The sequence below is a fragment of the Lissotriton vulgaris genome, unplaced genomic scaffold (genome assembly GCF_964263255.1).
Source record: "Lissotriton vulgaris unplaced genomic scaffold, aLisVul1.2 SCAFFOLD_494, whole genome shotgun sequence".
NCBI lineage: Eukaryota > Metazoa > Chordata > Amphibia > Caudata > Salamandridae > Lissotriton > Lissotriton vulgaris.
In genome coordinates this window covers 925,197-945,000 of record NW_028243049.1, presented here as the reverse complement: position 1 = coordinate 945,000, position 19,804 = coordinate 925,197, and positions in this window count along the sequence as shown.

The following is a 19,804-nucleotide window of genomic DNA, read 5'->3' as shown; positions in this document are numbered from 1 at the left end:
CATGTACCTACCTCTAAACTCATTTAATATCAAAGTATCTGTGCGGCGTTGCATTTGCTGCAGGGAGCTCAATTTAAATTCAGGTTTGTCTTTCTACAGTGAAATAGCGAAATACTCTATAGCCCTCTATTACATATGGTGCCTAAACACAAGCTGGACGCCACGTGCATGCCAGGCGGGCATGCATTCAGCCCTTGAGGGCAGCAGTATCGAACGGGAAGCCACGGGTGGTGGATCTAAAGAACTCAAAAGTACAACCGTAAACAAAGAAAGAACGTAAACAAAAACAGAGCGAGAATGCCCAGTGGGAAAATGGGGAACATATTTAACATACAACTGCCCCTGACAGGCGAGAGAGGTTAGGACAGAGTCACTCTAAAAACAGGGTGAAGTGAGTTGCATGAGGAGGGAGGGCTGTGGCAGAGTCAGTTAATCCCATTAAGAAGCATATAAAGCGCAGCGACTGTGCTCGAGGCGCTTTCCTGCGCTAATGGCACCAGCGTCCACATCCGGGACCACTGGCTCTGCCCCAGCTGGACCGGCCTTTCCCGTGCACAAGCTTAGAAAAAGTGCCCCCCTCGCCCCCTCCCATGAACCAATCCGCGTCTTTCGGGCAGCACAAAGAGTAGCGAGGGACAGTCCACCTCGATGCACTCCACAGTGCGCCCCTGCTCGGCGGCCACTTAGTACTGGCCAATGGCGTCCCGGAACTTCTTCTCTTGACTTGTAGCATTCGGCCCCCTGGCTCCTGAGAGGTCTACGTAGGCCTATTTTTATATGACTTACATCAATCCAAGTTTACTTCTACTGTCCTAGCCAATTGAAGTTGCAGCATGACGTCATGTGTCTTGGCCTTCAAAAGTAGCTAGGTATAAACTAGATGGACACTGCTCAGTTAAAAGTAGAATATCTAGTGAACATTTAAGATCACCGCTCTTTTATGTTAGAAATACTAAACAAGGTGTGTATTTTGGAGGAGGCCTGGCCAGTGGCTAGTTGCTGATTTTGGAAACTTTGAACTGAGTTTCTAATACCAGCACTGGCATGACATCACAAAGCATGTGGTTCTCTGCCAATCACTCAATCTCTCTGTGCCTATAAATGTTAATAGATGAAAATAACTTGAATGTGTAAAATGTTCTTGTACAGTGTCCTAACGACACAACCCAGTTGATGTACAGTGCCACTGAGCATGGTAGTTGTACAATACCTTATACCCAACACGAGGTACCCTGGGTAAATTTGCAGGCAAGTAGCACGCTATTCTGTGGGAGTGCTACGGACGGGAGAGTGTGTGTTTATCTTGTTGGCTGTATGAGTAGCTTATGCTATTGTGTGTGAGGCCTGAATTTATGCTTATAATGCTTTTATCACTGCACCTATGTGTGAAGCTGAAGCGAAAAATAGTGAGAGGCAGGGCACGTAAGCTACTGTATGTGAGGGTTTAGGAAGTGTGTAAATACATTTCAGTGTATGTGAAAGCGTTTTGGTGTCTTGTGTGTTTAACAGACAGCTGAGAATGTGTCCTCACAAGCATGTAGCTGCCCTTATGAACTCCAGGGCCCTCTGGATGAGCTCGGCGGGCCCCTGCCACCCTCCCCGCCACCAGGGGCCGGCACCCTGCTGGGACAGGCTCTGCCCAGGAGGTGCCCGTCACCGGCAGCACCCAGGGCAGCCACCTTCCTGTCCTCCATGCTCCTCTGCCAGTCAGATGCCAAGGGAGGCGGCTGCGAAAGATCACATTTCAGCGTACTCGAGTGGCCACGGAGATGTGCTCTGTGAAATTTGGGGAAGGCAGAGGCACATGCTGTAACTTTAGGAAAGCTGCGTGTTAGAATTGGGGGTCTCTGGTTGGCACAGGTAGGCACTTGTGACAATCAGGGACCCTCTCCTCTAATTAGGGCAAGGGAACTACTCCTTTAGAATAACCCCTGCTCACCCTGTAGGTTGCGTGGCACGAGCAGTCAAGGCTAAACTTCAGGGCGATGTGTCAGTTAAGCATTTGTAATGACATACAATAAATATACTGAATCCCCCCACAAATAGACACCTGGTGGTAATTCTATAAAAATATGTATTCTTTATGTAAAAATATATGCAGGCAGGTAAAATTATCACAAGACCTTCTATAACGTTTCCAAATTGGGGCCACAAGATTTAAAAAATGGCAAGAGTTTCTTTAGAGTTCAGAAAAATGCTTATGCTGCTTCCATCTGGTTCCCCTCACCTTAAAAATAGCTCTACCAGTCTCAAGGCACTATTTCCAGGCGCTGGTACAAGGTTTGTGAGGGTTGTGCGCTTCGTAGCGCTTCTATGCGTGTCGTTCGGGCGGGGAGAACAGGCCCTGCTGATTCTCACGCGGCTCGAGGTACGCCGCGTACGGCGCGGTCGTGTTTACTGAGGATTACGAGTCGTACTAGTCTTGTGCGACTCGTACTCCGGCACGAACTTGACGGGTCTGACCAGGGTACGCGCCTCACACAGGTGGCGTACCGGGCCGGTCAGGCAGAAGCGTATTGGCACAAAGGAAGGCGCACAAGATTCACGGGGAAATCAGAACGTTGTGGGCCCCGAGCCCGTTGCAGCAAGTATGTAAGGGCAGTACCTTAAAGGTCGTCCTTCTTTGTAGAGGAAGAGTAGTACGCGGTGAGTGCGCTTCGTGGCACCAGCGTATCTCCGGGTCTCCTTTAATCAGCGGGTGTGTTCTCACAGGCAGGCGCGGCCCATGACCTCCAGTACGGATGGTACTGGGGGTCACTTCGGAGGGACGGCGCAGCTTGTATTCTCTTTTGGAGGTAAAGCGGGTCGGCCGGTACGTCCAGGCGTACGGGCGACCGGCCTGGTATTGATCGCTCACGCAAGGGGAATTCCGGTGGGAGGGGCGAGATAGGACTCAGGCACGCTCCAATAGCGGGCGGGGTGGCAGAGGAGCAGGCGGCCTGACCCGAGGGGCAGAGAGCGGCTCTACACGAGTGGGGCTACCAACGGGTAGAAAGGCAGGCAAGCTCCCGGGTGCCATGGCCCTAGGAGGGGGCTAGGGAGCGCAGTTTCAGCTCCGGCGGTAGGAACACATGGCTTGATTCAACAGACGAGCGAAGACACAAGGAACCCACTGGTCCTGGGGTTCCGTTCAGGGGGCAAGCTCAGTCAAGCCCTTGGAGATAGTTCTCAGCACAATAAAGCAAAGTCCTCTTAGGTCTTCTCCTCTCCTTCCTCAGCAAGACAAACTGCAGGCCAGTCCTTCAGCTTCTTCTTGGTCCTTCTAGTTGGGTAGAGGTTTGTTGTGGGAAAACTGGATCTGATTTGTTAGGAGCTGGGCTCCTACATTTATAGTCAGTTTCTTTTGTTCTTTCAGGTCAGGGGGGCCTTTGCATAGTCCATTTCAGTTTTGGAGCACTCAATCAAACCAATCAAATCTTTCTTTATTCGGTTTTTTATCAAAGAAAAAAACCATAAAAGGAGACACCTACAAATACAATACATTTTGTAAATTAACTACTAAATAAGAAGAGACAATAAAATATTCATGTAATAAGCTAACTCATATATCTCTAATGGAATTGAATGTACAGTATTACTTAGTACAGTAATATTACAGTCATAGTTGCCAGTTAATGATTGTGACAATACATTGTTTAAAAAAAAAAGAAACCATACAAGTTAAAAAGAACTTCTTTACAAATGTACACAATGTCGTAAAATACATTTCAAGAATCTAACAATGTGCCTCATTATCCCCTCCTCTTCCAAAAACTGTAAACAGAGCAAAGCCGGACGGCATCTTCTGATGCCCATAAATTTTAATATCGGTATCAACCACATCTTTCTGTGTTCCGTATAGAATTTACAGAAAAATAGGGTGTGGATTGTTGCCTGCACTGAAATATCATCACATGGGCTTAGAGGCAGTTGTATAGGCCAGTTTTTGGTCTGCGGGAAGGCAACCAAACGATGGAAGACGTTCAGCCTAAAAGCGACATAAAGCATTTAGTCGATTTACTGACCATTGAAAAGGCCTAAAAATGCAGCGTTAGTTGTGTATCAGCGCACAAGTGGTTGCGCAATCCTAGTAAATCTAGGCGCATGGCCTAAGAAGCTTGGCCGAGCAGAACAAGAAAGGCATGGGAGAGACAGGTGATTATACTGCACTGACTCAACTGCAATTAGGAATGCAAACCTGTTTGCTATATGGTAGGAAGTCATCACAGCTTTAGACTTATAACGTGACTGATGACCGACTGTGTTCTTTCATAGCACCTTTTTGTTTGTTTAAGGCTTTCGATGGTCTTAAGCACATAGCTACGTGTGAGGTTATGTCAGCGCTGTGGACGTCAGTGTAAAAACCGTGGGGCAGATTTATGACAACTGGCGCATCCCCAGTGATGCGCCAGTTATTTTGCGCCGCTGCTTCGCCACCCATGGTGCGCCGCATTTACAATGCGGCGCACCATGGGGCAAAAACGGCACAGATGCGTGACGCATCTGTGCCGTAAAGGTGGCGCATTGCTGGAGTTGCGTCGCAAGCGTGACGCAGCTCCAGCAAGGCTCGGGGGTGCCCCATCTTTACAATGCTGAGTCTAGACCTACGCCTGCTTCAAGCAGGCGCAGGGTTTTGACACAGCATTGGCCTGAAAGTGACTGAGTGCAATCTTATAGATTTCACTCAGCCACTTTTGCGAGGCGCACCTGCCCCGGAACGCCCACCCTGCGCCGGAACACCCACAAGTGGCGCAGGGCTTTACAACGTGACGCATCTGCCTAGATGCGTCACGTTGTAAATGGGTCGTAGTGATGCGCCACGTTTACGCCACAGTTGCGTGACGCAAACGTGGCGCATTCCCAACATAAATATCTGCCCCCTAATGTTACCAGAGCTGGGAGAAGCATCTGACCGGAATAACGCCCTCAAATGAAAGGCTGTGCTTTGAGCAGCGAGCTGACGAGACCGCAGCCAGGGCTCCCCCCTCTCACTCCTCTCAGGAAGCCTCGCGCTTAATAGCATCTGGGCGCTTGATGTCGCCTCCACACCTTCCTACCTCACCGCACCAATGATCGCGTCATCGCGTGCTCGCTGCTGTATAGATAATAATATCAGGGACCGTTAGGTGCTCGTAAGACATGGCTCGTGTCGGGGAGCTATAAAATCAGCTGAACTCGAATGAATGTCCTCGATTTAAACTATAGCAACGGGACATGTTCATTTAAACTGCTGTCACAAGTCCAGCCTCCCTCGGCATCGAGATCAGAGATCAAACCGCTGCGCCGCACACAATGGAGACAGCATTGCCACATCTTCTGTCCCTCGAAACTCGGCTACATCTAGCCATTATTACTATATTTCGGTTAAAATGAAGTAAGATTTTAGGAGCTATCTAAAAAACACGATCTAGTCTCAGAAAATATTTAAGGAAACACAGAAATTCGAGTGGGCCATTTGTAATTATTCCAATGAGGTCAAAGAGGTACAAACAAGGGGGCTCTGCTGGTGAGAAAGATACCAATACAACTGAACCCGATAGATGCAGTCACCATCCCCAGGGCTAGCCAAGAATCATTTCAAGATTTTCCATATGTTCTTTCATAATTCCACAGACAGAGTTGACTTTTTATTTATGCGTTTTTATATAGCGCGGACTTTACCCGAAGGCGTCAGAGCGCTTCACAATAGAAACAGAAAATTACAAGTGAACAAATTGCAAAAGCAGACGATAAGTTACATGAGGAAAAAGTGACAATTGTGAGCAAACAAAATACATGAGGAGCAAACGGTGCATTACAGGAGGACAGAGTGACAAGTGTGCAGGTTACAAGAGAAAACAGAGGTAATATACTGCAATATATGCTAGACACTCAGGCACAAGAACAAACGTTACGTAGGCAATGGTGGCACTTGTGCAAGTATCAAAAGCAAACAAAATGTGAGAGGTAGCAAACAGTGTGTTGCAAGAGAAAAGTGACGTGTGCAAGTTACAAAAGAGTACCAAACACAGGTACAAGGATAATACTGCAATAAATGGCAGACTCTCAAACCACAAGAACACACTGGGAAGGCACCGGTTTTGAAGACCTGGGACGAGGTGGTGGTCTGGAGCTGAGGCGGAAGTGAGTTCCAGATTCTCACTGCGCTGTCTGAAAAGGATTGGGCCATCGTTCTTTCCTTCTTGAAAGTGGGGGGTTCAAGCAGTAGATTTTCCGCATTACGTGATGGTCTAGAGCCTCCAGAGAGTTTCCGTTTAGTCGCCAGGTAGCGAGGAGAGGAGGTGTGCAAGGCTTTGTGGGTGATACAGGCAGTCTTGTAGATAGCTCTAGCCTCGATGGGAAGCCAGCGGAGGGTGGATAACATCGGTGTGATGTGGTCGCTTCTTTTGGCCCCATAAATGAAATGAGCTACTAAATGGAGAACAGATCTAAGGGGGGACAAGTGGGATTTGGGGAGGCTAGTAAGAAGAGAATTGCAGTAGTCCAGTCTGGAGAGGACCAGCGATTGCACCAGGGTTTTAAGGTCCTGCTCCCGGAAAAAGCGACAAATTCCCCAAAGAAAGCGCAGTTGGTATCGAGCAGACTTTGCAATGGAATTGATGTGGGAGATTAGATTGAGTTTTTTGTCTAGAATGACACCAAGGGATTTTGCGCTGTCGACAATGATGGGTTTATTGTTCATGTGATTCATCTGATCCATCCATGATTGAACCGGGGGAGGAGAGAGTGAGGAGGAGAGGAGGAGGAATTCAGTTTTGGAGGGATTCAGAATCAGTTGATGAGTTGACATCCAGTTTTGAATGGAGTCAAGAGTAGAGCTTAGGATGGAGGGATCATAAGTGGAGGCAACCTTGAGGTAGATTTGAGTGTCGTCTGCATAGAGATGATAGTGGATCCCGGATTTACTTAGGAGATTTCCCAGTGGTCCTAAATAGAGATTGAACAATGTGGGTGCAAGTATAGAGCCTTGAGGAACACCTTGATCTACCGCCACAGGAGGTCAATCAATCAATCAATCAAAGCATTTATATAGCGCACTACTCACCCAGAGGGTCTCAAGGCGCTAGGGGAGGGGGTCCGCTACTGCTCGAACAGCCAGGTCTTGAGCTGCTTCCTGAAGGCGAGGTGGTCCTGGGTCAGGCGGAGGTGGGTCGGGAGGGAGTTCCAGGTTTTGGTGGCGAGGTAGGAGAAGGACCGTCCCCCTGTGGTGGCTCTTCGGATTCGGGGGACGACGGCGGGGGCGTGGGCTGTCGATCGAAGCTGGCGTTTGGGAGCGTAGAAGTTGAGGCGGCTGTTGAGGTATCCTGGTCCTTGGTTGTGTAGGGCTTTGTGAGCGTGGGTGAGGAGACGGAAGGTGATTCTCTTGTTGACCGGGAGCCAGTGCAGGTCTCTCAGGTGTTCGGAGATGTGGCTGCGACGGGGGACGTCCAGGATGAGTCGTGCTGAGGCGTTCTGGATCCGCTGAAGTCTCTTCTGGAGTTTGGTGGTGGTTCCTGCATAGAGGGAGTTGCCGTAGTCCAGACGGCTGGTGACGAGGGCCTGGGTGACCGTCTTCCTGGTCTCGGTGGGGATCCATCGGAAGATCTTGAGTAGCATGCGCAGGATGTTGAAGCATGACGAGGAGACGGCGTTGACTTGTCTGGTCATGGAGAGGGAGGAGTCCAGGATGAAGCCCAGGTTGCGTGCGTGGTCTGTTGGTTTGGGAGCGCTGCCTAGGGCTGAGGGCCACCAGGAGTCGTCCCAGGCGGAGGGTGAGGGTCCCAGGATGAGGACTTCCGTCTTGTCTGAGTTCAGTTTCAGGCGACTGTTCTTCATCCATTCGGCTACCTCTTTCATCCCTTCGTGGAGGTTGGCTCTGGTGGTGGCGGGGTCGTTGGTGAGGGAGAGGATCAGCTGGGTGTCATCGGCGTAGGAGATGATGTTGAGGTTGTGCTGGCGTGGGATGGCTGCGAGGGGGCTCATGTAGACGTTGAAGAGTGTTGGGCTGAGCGAGGAGCCTTGGGGAACGCCGCAGATGACTTCGGTGGCCTCCGATCTGAACGGGGGAGGCAGACCCTCTGTGTCCTTCCGGCGAGGAAGGAGATGATCCACTCCAGAGCCTTCTCCTGGATTCCGACGTTGCTGAGGCGCTGTACTAGGGTACGGTGGCAGACAGTGTCGAAGGCCGCGGAGAGGTCCAGGATGATGAGGGCCGCTGTTTCTCCGTTGTCGAGCAGGGCTCGGATGTCATCGGTGGCTGCGATCAGGGTGAGGTGAAAGACTGTTCGCTATTTTGATCATTTGGGATCTATCTGAGAGGAAGGAGGCAAACCATTTAAGCACAGTGCCCTCCATGCCCATTCTCTGTTGAAGAGTGCTGAGGAGGGTGTTGTGATTGACAGTGTCAAAGGCTGCAAAAAGGTCTAGGAGAATTAGAAGACAGGACCCCCCCGAATCGAGTATTCTCAGCGCGTCATCAACCACTTGCAGTAGGGCTGTTTCAGTGCTGCAGTTTTGGATGAAGCCGGACTGACAATTGTCAAGAAGATCATTGTCCTTGATATGACGAGAGAGTTGTTTCGCTACACATTTTTCTGTGATCTTCGCAAGAAAGGGTAGATTAGTGATGAGGTGGAAGTTGTTGAGGTCATTCGCATCAGCAGTGGGTTTTTTAAGCAGAGGGGTGACCTTCCCAGTTTTGAAGGAGACAGGAAGAGAGCCTTGACAGAGGGCGAGGTTGACCGGAGTGGTCCAATAGGAACGGGAATGGGTATAGAAGTCAATGGCAATGGCACTGGGGATGGGGTCCAGAGAATGGTTGGAGGGCTTTGTTTCGCGGATGCACTTGAGGAGGGCATCTTCAGAAATGGGGTCAAAGTTCTGCCAAATGGCTGAGGATTTGCGCTCCTCTGGAGGGGTAGGATGAGCGACCTGATCCACAAGTGATTTCACTTTTTCATCGAATATAGCGAAATCCGCAGCTTTCTTTGTAGAATCCTCCAACTTGGAGGTTGGGGGAGAGCAGTTAGGGATCTTGATGAGATCAAATAGTTTTTTGGCTGAGTCAAGAAGGGTTTTGAAGTGCGATGCTTTCCCAAGGAAGATGTGCTTGTGGTTCTTGGATCTTGCTGAACGAAGCGTGTCCAAATTATTGGTGGAGGGCTGTTAGACCTGTCAGCCCTAGGGTGGTCTTTCACTATTTTTTTTTCGCCCTTGCCTCATTTTTTCCCACCTTCTTTTTGTTGACCTTAGGTCTCCGGGCACCTTCCCATTGCTAATTAATGCTAAGTTGCAGGTGCTCTCTTCCCCCAATATGGCTGCCACTGACCCCTGCTACTGCAGCGTGGTCTTTTTAGATGCACTCTAGTAGCCAGGAGCTGGCTGGAACCCCTAAACAATGTTGCGACACCAGACTGCCTTCCCTGCCCATAGCTAGAGTGAGGAAGCTTCTGGAACCTTCTGGAATAGGGGAGTGGTCACCAACTGCCATCTTAGAGAGTGGTCACCTGACCTGGGACTATAAAAGAAAAGGGAGGGAAACTTTCCAGTCAGTTGGGGCATCACTGACCTAGGGGACCCTATGCAGGAGACTTAGGCGGTAGGGCCTAGTCAGGAACCTATACCACTGGGGGTGACAGGGTTTAGGCGCTGCCCACCAAGCTGTGTGAGGAACACTGAACTAGCCCACTGATCTAGCCCAGAGGGAGGGGAACCCAGGGACCACCTGAAGTGACCTGCTGAGGAAAGCCTTCAACTCAATCCTCCCCTCCTCAAGAGACCAAGAATCTGTTCTCTACAAAGGGCTTAGGAACCATCTAGCACCAAGAAGACCTTCTACCTGCCCACAGGGCTGTTGGGGGATCAACCAGGTATTGGCGCTGTGTCACCCCCTGCACTCCCTGTCTCCATCTGGGCCCCCTTTGCTGTTTCGCCACTGTCGTGTGGCCTGTCCTGCCTTGAATGAAATTGAACTGACCTATCTGCCCAGCGCCCTCCTACTGTGCCCCCCTGAGAAGCGCTGAAATTTCAGAGACCATTGATGCCCCGGAGCGCTATGGCTGATCGCTAGCTCCTGAACTGCCTAATTTGTTTGTAGCGCTAGTGGGTCATCAGGCGCTATGTGCTCCTGTGAAGCGCTGCTTGGGAAGAGCGCTGTGTGACCCGGAGCTCTACCTTGTCCCCGTGCTGCCTCAGGGAAGCGCTAGCAGGCCAACTCACTGCCGCAGCCCCCGCTGTGCTGACGCGGCCCCACCGCGCACCAAAGGCCGTCGGACCCCGTAGCAGCCTTGGCACTTCCCCGATGAGCCTGTCGCTTCCAACTGCAGCCCCTCGGCGGCCCCCTGAGCCAAGAGTGGGCTGCCGCAAAATCTCGTCAGGCCGCGGTAGGCCTCGCTTGGGTGAAGCCTGCATCACCCTCGTCATGTGGTGGGGGAAACGCCGGCGCGTCACTGGTCCTGCCCCCACCTTGCCCGCACTGCGGATTGGTCCGCAAGTTCACGCCCCTAGCCGGCCGCGCTGCTATTGGCAGCCGGCTCCACATCCTCCAGGGGCCGCGATCCAAAGGAGAGGGTCAGCGGAGCTAGCCTGGGGCCGGAGGGAGGCCCGAGAAGAGCATCAGAGCCGCGCGGGCCTCCCCTGACTGGCCTTCACGCCCCCTCATCTGGATCTGCGCAAGGGCTCAAGAAGAGCCGAAGAACACCAGGTAATTCCCCCGGGGAGGAGGGCAGAAGACTCGGAGGACAAGCGGGCCCCTAGGAGTGGAAGGAGGGGCCCGTGTTCGCCCCTCCCCCCGGGAAGACTGTGGCCGGGCCCCGTTGGCCCCACAAGTACTGTAACTGGGCCAAGGCCCCAAAAGGCACCATGAGGGGACCTCAATTAAGAAAAGTTAACCCCTGTCTAGGGGGATAGTTAATTAAAGTCTGCTTTCACGGAAAGCCCATTGTTCTTACCTCTACCCACCAGAAGAGTTACACTTGTTTTCGTATCGTTTTTGGCCTAGTGAAGGGAATGAAAAGATAAGGCCTGCTCACTCTGGATACCGGGATTGCACATCCTTGCCTAAGGAAATGTTCATGTTACTTTGATGCATGGTTTATTAGTGCCTAAAGAGATACCTAGTGCTGAGTAATGAAATGTTTTACTCCTATCCTGCTGAAAGGGTTATTTCTAATGAAATGTTCTACTCCTATCCTGCTGAGAGGTTTACCTTTGCCTAAGGAAATGCTGACTAAATGCTTTGCTAACTGAAATGTTACTCAAATGTCTCTATAAGGAATTCCTTACAGGTGCTGACTAGGAGCAAGGCTGAAGCCAGGCCTATAGTTATTGAATATTTAACATTTATTTATTTATATATTTATGGCTGAGTGATGACAAATATGCTCTTTTAAGGAAATGTGAATGGAGTTAATGCTACCTTGATTACTTGATTACTCCGAATGAACTATCAACCATGACCTTATTCTAGATAAAAGTACCTTGTTTAATCCATTTCACTGGTGTGGTCTCAGTCATTGTGTGTGGTACCTGTCTCAGTGGTTGTATGTGCTGAATGGTCACTTTACACCTAAGCTTTCGGGTGCCTACCTGCTCGTGCCAGGCTACCCCCGGGGGAACTGGTGACCCCAGTTCCTACAAGGGCACTTGCCTCCTTTGTTTCTCCAGGAATCTTAGCTGCTTCCTTTCTTCATGGAGGGATTTGTTGAACCAAGGTGCTGAGGGAGTGGGCCTTTTCTTTTTGCTTTTTAGTGGAGTGACGTTATTGATTTCGGCTGCAAGGACTGTGAGGCATTGGGAGGTGAGTTCGTCAACATCTAGGTTCTTGTCTAGCCTTCGAAGTGATAACAAAGCTGATTCACAGAGGGGACCGACATCAATATTTTTAGCATCACGGAACCAGTAGGTAGCCCTCTTAGGTTGGCCAAGAGTTATTGAGTGTGATAGGTGAAGAGAGAATGGGATGAGGAGGTGGACGGACCAGTCTAAATGACTAGGGGTAGTGATAGAGAGCATGCCTGCTTTAGAAATAACAAGGTCCAGGATTGAGCCCTTAGAGCATGTTGATTCTGTGCAGTGTTGGATAAGATCGTTTGCAGAGAGGAAGGCGGCCAGCGAGTTCGCAGAAGAGTCATGCGGTACGCCCCAGTGGAGATTGAAGTCACCCACGAAGGTCTGATTGTCACTTCGCCAGTATTGGTCGCTGATGAAGTCAGTTACATCCTCCATAAACGAAGGGCCACTACCAGGCGGGCTGTAAAGGAAATGGAATCTGAGGGGTGAGCGGTGGTGTAATTGAAGCTCTAGAGAAAGGCATTCAAAGGTGTGGAAGGAGCTGATAGGAGAAGCCTTAAGTTTAAAGGAGTTTCTAAAGATGACTGCAACACCTCCCCCGATGTTGTCAGTTCTGTCATTCCTAAATATAGAATAGCCTGAGGGTAATAGGAGATCAAACATAGAATAAGAGGTATCGTTGAACCAGGTTCCTGTGAGGAAGATCATGTCAATATTGTGAAAGGTGATGGTATCGGAGATTTCAAGTTTGTGTTTTACTGCAGATCTGCAGTTGTGGAGCAGACAGCGCAGCTCTGTCAAGACTGTTTTGGTGACGGGGGCACTTGGGCTCTGAAGGATGATCGGGATATTGTATTTACGCGGGGGTGCTCGGGAGGGTTTAGGTGGATGCCTGGTTCTGACAGAGGAGATTGTCGGAATAGTGTAGATAGTAGGGTTACTAGGGGATGCAGGTTGAAGAAGGGTGGCGTTCAAGGGCTTGTGTGAGTTAACGAAGTTTGCGGACGACAGGTTGAACTTGGCTGTATTGGGGTGAGTGGGCAAGGTGCATCTCATGGGAAGTTGGGAAGGAGTAGAGGTGCATGGAAATGTGGAAATCTTGGAGCCTAAAAGTGAAATGGCAGCTACAAGCTGGGAGATGGAGGTGATAAGAGAACCTAGCTTATTTTCCAGAGAGAGTAAGGCAGAGCACGAAAGGTTGGGTGGCTCGATGGAAACAGGAGGGGGTGGAATTGGTGATGGAAGGCAGGGAGAGGTGGGGGGACAGAAGGTGGGTTGGGGTATGGGGTTCAAGAGTGGGGAACGGTGGGGGTTGAGAGCGGGAGTTGGTGAATCGGAGGTGAAGGGAGAGTTGTCTTTGTTGGCGTTGCAAGAGCGAGAGGAATTAAGGACATAATTAGGGGGAGATGGGTGCGGAACAAGGCAGTAAGGTGGAAGGAGAGGGGAAGACTGTGTGGAGTCATGGGAATGTAGGAGATTTGGGAGGAAAAGAGGCAAGGTGGTTGTAGAGGTCTTGTCAGCTAGGAGAGGTGGCTGTGATGGAACGGGCATCTGGTAGAGTGAGGGGGCTTGAGAGAAAGGGAAGTTGAGGAAATGAAGTGGTTCTACTGGGCCCGAGGGAGGGCAATGAAAAGGGTTACAAAGGGGGGAAAGGGAGTAGCACAGCATTGCTGGAGGAGTGGCAGGGAGGAGAGAGATGCAGTGGGTTTGTGGAGAAATCGGGGTGAATAACGAGGGGAGGAGGGGGTAGAAAAGAGGGGGAGGGAGGAATAAGGGGAGCGTATGGAAAGTTAACGGGGGAGAAGGTTGGAGGAGAAGTGGACTAAAAAGGGGAGTGACAGGAAGGAATATGGGGAGGAGAAGAGATTGGAGTACCGGGATGCTGCAGATTGGACGAGGAGAGTATTAGCTAAAGGAAAGGCTGAAGTGATGCGGCGGGGAGCATACTGTGAGGGGGGAGGAATAGGAGAGGAGGTCACAGGGGAGGGGAAGGAAGAGGGCCGACCTGTGCTTCTCGAGAGTGCAGCCAACTGGAGTGTACTGGAGTCAGGGGAGGAGAAAGGGAGTAATGGGTAGAGCTAGAAGGAAAGCCAGGGTAAAACCCAGTCGCAGAGGAGGGGAGTAGGGAGGGGAAGAGGTGGTCAAAGAGCGAGAGACAGTTGTCTTTGCCTTGGATCATGACAGTGCCGTTGTTATAGAGTGAGATAGTGAGGTAGCTGTTGAAACACGCAAAGGAGGAAAATTTTTGTTGTTTCCCATGAGGGATAGAGGAGGAGGAGGTGACGTTAATGGAATTGTATAAGCTGGCGGACCAAGAGGGAGTGTCGTGAGTGAAGAAAATTAAATCGTTTTTGAGCCTCTCAAAGCAACCATTGTAAAATTGATCAACAAAGAGGGAATCCGGGAAACGTTCAATAGTGTTATGCTTCAATCGTTTTATTGCAGCTTTAGTCTGGTTGGGAGGATAATTGATTTTGTAGCAATTAATTCCAGCCTTAACTCGAGTGGTGGCCATGTTGGGAAAGTGAGGCTGAGGAGGGTGGGGGGATATGAGAAGGGTGTTACTGGGAAAGCGGTGGTGAGGAGAAGTAAAAGGGCATAAAGGGGGCACATATTCCAGAAGTTGGGTGAAGATATCAGAACTAATGTGCTGTCCGGGAAGTGAGGTGGGTATTTGTTGGGCCCTTCATCAAGGAATAAATGATGCCACCTGGCACTGGATAATATTTACAAGGGAATTATTTACATATGATAGGACTAACTTGACCACTTTCAGAACCTTCACAAAGCAAATATAGTCGAAGTAGAACAGAATATAAACGAACACCCAGTGACCATTGGCGAACACTGTACTTAACACCAGCCTGTTAACAGAACTACATTCGGCACCAACCGCATTGTACGCCCATGATCTTTACAGACTACTATTGGACCCTAAGCTCCTGAGAATCACTAACGTTAGGGGCAAAGAGCATAGGGTGGAGTAAAATCTGACTAGCAAAATCTGAATATGCACAACAACCTCCTCATCTTAAGACCACCTGTAGAGGTACTTAGAACAGTGTGCGGAAATCGTACTACATGAAAAACATTTCCTAGCACCACATATACGTACAAGGGCCTGGTGTCCTACAAACCTCGCAGTCTCCCTGGCCAACTGGACATCTCGGAGGGTGACTCAAATGCCCTGAATCCATAGTGTCAATGGTGCTGCCAATGCAGCGGGAGTCCTAACTCAAACAGAACTGTCCCCACGTATAAAGTTGCCTAAATGGTGCAGTCAGTCACGGTCAGTTAGAATTCCCCACATGGTACAATCTAACCCTTACACGTGAGGCGTCATTGGTGCTGCTCGCTTTAATGTCGCTCATTTTTTTCTCATAAAACAGCGGATTACAGTCTAGCCTCAACATATTATAAAAGGAAGCATTTTTTTTCGTAATCGATTTTCAACTTACTATGTACGAGTGATGTATGTTTTTTTTTTGTGAATTGTTCTTTGGTTCCATTTCGATTGGCATTAAGATTGTTATTTACGTTGTGTTATGCTATGACTTTATGCAGTCACATCATATGTTATAAATCACAGACTAGTGAACAGCACGCCTGGTAAAAGACATTAGGTTTTTACGGCTAAATGCTGTCTACTCTGGGACTGTTTAATGCTTGGAAAGCATTTGTGTATTTGAGCTCATTAATTCACATCAATAATACACAGCCGTGCAGAATATAAATTGTACCTTATTATTGATTTGATCCTTCTTGGGCTATTGTATCCAGCAGTGTAGTGGATGAGATTTGATACATTTTTAATAAGGAATACCCCCATACTACCTGAATACTTTTTCTCATTTGCATAAAACATGCACACGTTCCACTTTCCGGTACTGTGTACTCGCCATGCATGAAGCCTCTTCACCTCTTATGGTTATAAATATAACATTCAAGCGGAGAGGCTCCCAGCCAATATATTTGCCCAAATGTGGCACCGCAGTGTGAAGTTCAGACAGGGACTCGCAATTTTATCTCAGTGAGAAGCTGATAGTCCAAGATACATTGCCAACCTTCGCCTGTCATATCCAAAGCAGAGCATCATCTGCTGCATTGGAGCAGTGTAGTAAATTACAGGCGTCGCTTGTTTTTATTTCTCTGACTCTTGCTTTGTCTGCTAATGTAAATCAATTTGATCATTCCTTTACAAATGATTTGTATTTTTATGTTTTCTTCTTGGCTACACATTTGCTCACTTTACGATGTACAATTAAACTGAGCTTTTTTTGAGCCTGCTTAGTTTTTTTACATTATATAATACATCCACTTTAGTCCATGTACATTTTACCCAGAATTACCCTGTGCTTAAAACCCCCAACAAGGACTTCTTTCAAGTGACCTGTGGGTGCAACGGGTGTTTGCAGCCACTTTTTAGGTCTCGCTTAGGGATGCAACACGAATGCGCTGCCATCGCTTTGCGAGGCAAGCAGTATACATTACAGTGTGGAAGCTCCGCCCACTCTCCGGCCCATCTTTGTCATTGGCTTAGCTCCTAAATGCCGCCTTCTGATTGGTTTTGGGCATTGTTAGTCCCTCCTCCCTATGGGAATGTCATCATTTGTATCCTTTCGCAGCTATCGCCCCCTTTACTCCTGCACTATTTTCTTCCCTGTCTTCCCCCCACAACCCCCTCCCACAGACCACAACTTCTCGGAACCGCCTGCCCCCACGCTGCCCACTCGCCACCGGTACTCTAGGGAGAGAGGTGCCCAGGAGCAGTGTTGCACCTTTGCCAATGCCTGTTATTTTCTGCGCACAGTGCGCACTTTCACTTTCATTGTTTTTTCACAATGGCGGCCGCCGCACACAGCAGTCGCAGGACCCTGCCTGTCTCTGAGCTCCTGCACAACCGGTGACATCCATGAACCCACTTTTTGTTCACTGCCGCCTGCCTGCAGTCTTCTTGCTGTGGTCAAACTAAAATTCAGAGGGACCGAAAATTGCAGTGAGTGGCTCAGCTTTGACGGAGTTGCTGATATATCAAGTCGGTGCAGGATAGGTTATTACATATGTGTGACGCTGAAGGTATAACATCATGTGTTTACATCCAAGGGTATATTCCAGGCCCATCCTCAGATACCCTCCTTGTACTGCTACAAGCATCAATCATCTGCTTCAAGGTCTTAACCATTTTACAACAACAAAGTCCCCTGACGACAAGTCATACACATTTAAAGACCTTTCCAAGCCAAGCACCAAATCCTACCTTACCATCTCACTTCAAACGATCCCGTATATGGTCCAACATCAGATCTCCTAACGCGCACCGTTGGGATACAGCAGACCCCGTCATTACACATCACCGTGTTCTCCTCTATATCACTGAACTGTGGTTGAATGAGTTCTTGAATCCCATGATGGATTCCTTAGTGCCACCAAATTGTGAGATCATTTACAAAGATAGACTATTCAAACATGGGGGAAACACACACAAAAAGCCCTTCGATTGTACTCAGGTGCCAAGACCGGACTCATTTACCTTCAAATACTTCAAAGTTGCATCCTCACTCTCTCATTACCTCCACATAATCTACCATCCACCTAATCGTCAAATGGGTTTTCCAGCAAACAGAAGACTATAGTGCAGAAGAACAGATACTATCTCTGAACAACACATTCCTTGGAGAACTCAGTTCAGATAATATACTTTATTCTGTGAAAAGGAAAGTACAACCATAAAAGTGCATAGTTAAAAACACACGCAAATATCTAAAGACAAACAATAAAAATCCGCTATCCATCATCCAAATCTCCAGATTATTTGAAAAGTATATATACAATTAATCTGAAAATTCTAGGTAACAATAAATAATTGAATAGATTTAAAAAATCAGGTAGATCAAAGAGCAATAAGAATGTATTGTACTTAATTCCTTAGCTATTGCGACATGCTTTCCTTATTTTAATTAAAGTAGAAAATGGTTCTGTCATGGTTTCTAATTGCTTTGAGCAAGTAGCTACAGCTTACTTATAACACATATCCATATCCATGATTTGCGAAAGAAGAGAAAATAATATAACACACATCAAAATCAGAATTGGATAGTCTATTCAGAAAAAATATCAAATAATTATGGCTGTCGCAATGTACTATTTCAATTGCAATATGGAATACATGACTGTGGTGAAAAAGTGACATGTGGTGGTTGGTGATAAAGACAGTACACTACATACAAAAACAAAAAGGCGTGCATTAAAAAGAGGGGAGACATGGCTGCTGTCTTAAATGGTGCCTTCTGATTGGTTGTAGGCTTGTTAGTCCCTCCTTATGATGGACATGTCTTCATGTGTGTCCTTCCACAGCTATTGGCCCCTCTACTGCACAGATTACTTTCTTCAGATGCATCCTCACATCCCCATACTATTGCATTGCCAATGCTTGTTTTGTTTGTCTCTCCGCACTCCCACGCCCACTCCCTGCATTGCCAGAGTGGGCACTGTGGCTGATGAGGTTTTATGTTAAATAGCCAATATGCCGGATCACACCAGTCAAGGGTCAGGCTGGCCCACAGCTTGCAATGGCCTGACCTCCATCCTCTTATTAACAGCAGCAGTGGCGGCCCAGATTTATATTGTTCCCATGTTTATTAGGATACAATTTATAGCCAGTTTAGGGAGAGCCTTATTTAGGATTGGGTGGGCAGACGCGACAGTATACCCTGTCTATCAAACTTCCTAGGTCACCTGCTCTATTTAAAGTCCGGTGAATGGTGATGCTTCTGCCGGCGCAGCTGAACTGGTCGCACTTGTGAACATCTTTCATCCATGGACCGACTCTTATTGAGCCACTGGTTAAAGTAAGTCACGCAATTTGTTCGATTTAGGAGGAACCTTCAGATGCACCTATTTTCTGCTTTGAACTGCAAGCAAAAGACTGGCAGTCTCAAAGAAGAAACTAATAATTGAATCTAAACTATTTCTCAAAAAAGCTGTATCCCAGTCAGTTTCGGTCAACTCTCTCACTTGAAAAGGTCCGGTTTAATTGACCATGGAGGGGGTGGGTCTGCACACGCCCCCTATCTTACCCCGAGTACCGGTGCATATAATGATGCATGGATAGAAGGGGTCTGGTGCACACATCTCCAGGGGAGCTTTGCAGAAGCCACTGTTGCCTTTCACATACCGCGCAGTCCGCAGAAAGGTGCATTCATGAACCGCCTCTCCAGGCACCAGTCTCAGAGGTCACTCCATGGTTAGGCTAACAGCATCAATCGCCATCCAGACACAGCATCTCTCGTCCTGTGGGAACTCTTCTGAAAGCAGTCTGGCTGCAACAAATGTCTTTGAAAACCTCAGCCGGGATCAATCCATGTGATCCATTGGCAAATAAAGGATAAATAAAGCAGGGATCCTCGAGGACCGCTTCTGAGCGCTTGTGAATGCACTTGTTTGCGCTTGTGAATGCACTTCTGAGTGCTTGTGAATGCACTTGTTTGCGCTTGTGAATGCACTTGTTTGCGCTTGTGAATGCACTTCTGCACGCTTGTTAATGCACATCTGAGTGCTTGTGAATGCACTTCTGAGCGCTTGTGAAAGCCTCTGTTTGTGCTTGTGAATGCACTTCTGAGCGCTTGTGAAATCACTTCTGAACGCTTGTGAGTGCACTTGTTTGCGCTTGTGAATGCACTTGTTTGCGCTTGTGAATGCACTTGTTTGCGCTTGTGAATGCACTTCTGAGCGCTTGTGAATGCACTTGTTTGCGCTTTTGAATGCACTTCTGAGCGCTTGTGAATGCACATCTGAGTGCTTGTGAATGCACATCTGAGTGCTTGTGAATGCACTTCTGAGCGCTTGTGAATCCACTTCTGAGCGCTTGTGAAAGCCTTTGTTTGCGCTTGTGAATGCACTTCTGAGCGCTTGTGAATGCACTTCTGAACGCTTGTGAATGCACTTGTTTGCGCTTGAATGCACTTGTTTGCGCTTGTGAATGCACTTCTGAGTGCTTGTGAACACAGAGGCAAGCACTTGTGAACGCGTTTTGTTCAAATTGGAGATATTCCCTTGA